Raw genomic sequence first — 3,099 nt, forward strand, 5'->3', positions numbered from 1 at the left:
ACGTTCTAGGAGCAATTATAATCCGGCTTATTAAGTAAGATAAATATACAACCTAGACTAGCTTCTAAGTAGTACCTAGTCTTTTTGGTAGTACTATCACTAACGTAGCCATAAGAGAGACTACTAAGAGAATATATAAATTAATTATAAACCAGCTACCTTAGAGTATATAAACCGCACTACTAGTAGTAGTATATGTGCCAAATGGCGGATGGGCTATAGGGACTATATGGTATGGCACCAATATAGTATTTTAGACTTTTGCCTTAAGTAGTACAACTTTCTAGAATTCTATTCCTAGTGGTGGGCAGAAGTTATAGGATTAGGTAGAAAATATATATCTATGGCATACTAAGGCTATCATAGTATCATTATTAGAGAAAGTAGTTAGAAGTAATATTAAAGATGGAAAATGGCTAGAGGGGACAAAACTATTTATATATAGTAGGGAGAGAGGAGGTGTAGTAGGTCTAAAGGCTATCTATCTTCCTGGGTAGTTATTAGTAATAGTTAGTTGCGGCGAATGGTTAGAAAGATTAGGTATTAATGTTATTTATAGGGAGTAGCGCCCCTATCTATTATAAGGTTAATAGGATTCTAAGTAAAATAGTAATAAGAGGATATATATTCTAATAGTAATACTATCTCTAAATCTAAAACTTTTAGCGTCTAGCTACTCTAGCCACCAACATCCCCTCTCTATAATTTTATAGTAAACACGGGTGCCTACCCTATAGGATCTAAACCAGGTGGCCACCTAGACGCTAAGAATAATTTAGGACTAGGGATACTAGACCTCTTTTAAATCGTTTAGGTAAGTACCTGGACGAATATTAGTAGGCACCTAGGTAAGCTTTAGAATAGGTAATAGCACCACCATAAATACAATCTCTAATAAAAAAAAAAAAAGCTAGAGTACCTAGTAGGTTACACTATACATCTAGTTTAATTCATATTACTAAAATAGGATTATTATGGGTACCAGACGTTGTGTGTCTTATTAGGCTAATAACTAGGTAGAACGAACACTACTATCTAATAGAATTAAATAACTAAGGTAAGGTAAGCTAGTATAACCACGAAGCCGGTATAGGGCTAGGAGATATACTAACGTACTTATTATTACTATCCCTAGTACCTATAGCCGTGTCGTCCTCCTCTAACCCCTCGTCTTTACTATCTCGGATCTCATCCATCTTATAGATAGTAGCCAATACCTACGCCTTAATACTAAGCCTCTCTTTTCCGCTAATGGGCCCGTTAGTAATCCCCTCTAGCCCTAGCCAGCTCTCTAGCACCTTACTAGTACTATAGATATCCTACCACTTCTTCTTAACCAGCTCCATCCAAACGACCAGCTGGCCTTAGAGAAGGCCGCGCTCTATCTAGGTATTAGAGATGTCCTTATGCGGAATTAGCATAAGTATACCCTAGCCTAAATCCTATATAATAGTATACCAACGCTTCGCTACCTCTAGCCACCTTTAGAAGGACTTCTTCTTAGTAATATTAACGCTAACTAACGCCATTAGCGCTTCCATTGCCTAGGTGCTAACTCTACCCTATCTATAGTAATTCCAGGTCCAGTTATTACTGGACGCGAGGTCTTTAGCATAGATCTAGGCCATTCACTGAGTATACGCCTGGCCTAGAAGCATAGTAGCCCATTAGCTCTTAATATACACGGCTACCATATCTATATCATAGTGGGTGCATAAGTTATAGGTAAAGTAAAAGTCCTTCTCCATATTATTATACGTAGTAGGAAGCTCTAGGCACTTAGTAAGTATACTAATCCTACTCTAGCTACTAGCGAGCTCACCTTTACTCTAAAAGGGTGACCCACATTTACGCTAGGCTTAAAGGAATAGGGCTACGTGGCATTTAGAAGATAGGTTCCTAAGTATATGGGCCTTCTTAAGGAGGGCGTAGGCTATAAAGTAGGGCCTCTTAGTAGTAGTGTAGAAATCGCCCTTATTAGAAGTGCACTACTTAATAATCTAGGTAATGGTTGGCTCATCCTACTTTATAATACTATGGTAGGCTACCTTCTCCTTAATGGTGGCTCCATTAACAGGTACTATAAGTCTAAGCTTAAGGCGTTTTCTCTAGTGTAAGAGAGTAAGTCGCTTCCTATAGGCCAGCTTAGCATAATGGTTATTATAGGAGACCGTTACCATATACCTAGGTAGGTCTTCTACTCTATTATCCGGCTCGCTGGACTCAGATGGCTAAGAGGAGATGGACTTGGATGGCTAAGAGGAGATAGAGATTATCTTATTATCTTCTATCTAAGGGCACTTTGGGTTGGGCACTAGTTTAGATAGTAATAGCCACTTCTTAGTGGAGCCCTATTGCAAGAGGGGGCTGATAGCTTTCTAAGTAGATGGCGGCGGTTCCTTACTTCTATAATACGTAAGCGACTTAGCTCTACTAACTAGACGTGTCCAGCCATCCTTAGGTAGCGTGCCCTTAGGGAGTGTCTCATGTAGTAGCTAGAGGGTAGAGAGGAGGGAGTTCGTAATAAAGACCGGCTTATAGAAGCTACTTTTACTAGGGAAGAGGAAGCCTACACTATAGGGATAGGTAGATGCATCTTACTATAAGTCTAGGATAGTAGCCTAGTCCTAGAATAGCTTTATATAGTTTCCATTTAGTAGCTTATATGCGTAGTGAGCTAGCTCCACATCCTTAGTAGCTAGAAAGCTTTAAGGGCCGCCATTAAACGTCTTAGCTACTTCCTAGAGGTTCATTTAAGGTGATTTTAGGGATAGGAGTAGATGCTTAAATAAAAGTAGTATATAAAGGAAGTTTATCTAACCCTAATATCCCACCTAAAGTTAGGTGTTATTAGGGTATATACGGATGTACTACTACACTCTACTAACTAGCGCCTATAGGTAAGTAGGATATAAGTATCTATAGATTAAATATTAGAGTTAACTCTACAATAATAATTATTACCTAGTATGAGTAAGGACGCGTCACATTATATAATAATCTCCTAGGCCAAGAATATGTTAAATCTAGAAGGGTAGCTAGTCCTAAAGGGTTAGGGTTAGTTCTTAGGCAAGACAACTTAGGGAAGGAAGGGGTTTT

The sequence above is a fragment of the Paraphaeosphaeria sporulosa genome, assembly GCF_001642045.1.
Source record: "Paraphaeosphaeria sporulosa strain AP3s5-JAC2a unplaced genomic scaffold CC84scaffold_24, whole genome shotgun sequence".
In the NCBI taxonomy this organism is placed as follows: domain Eukaryota; kingdom Fungi; phylum Ascomycota; class Dothideomycetes; order Pleosporales; family Didymosphaeriaceae; genus Paraphaeosphaeria; species Paraphaeosphaeria sporulosa.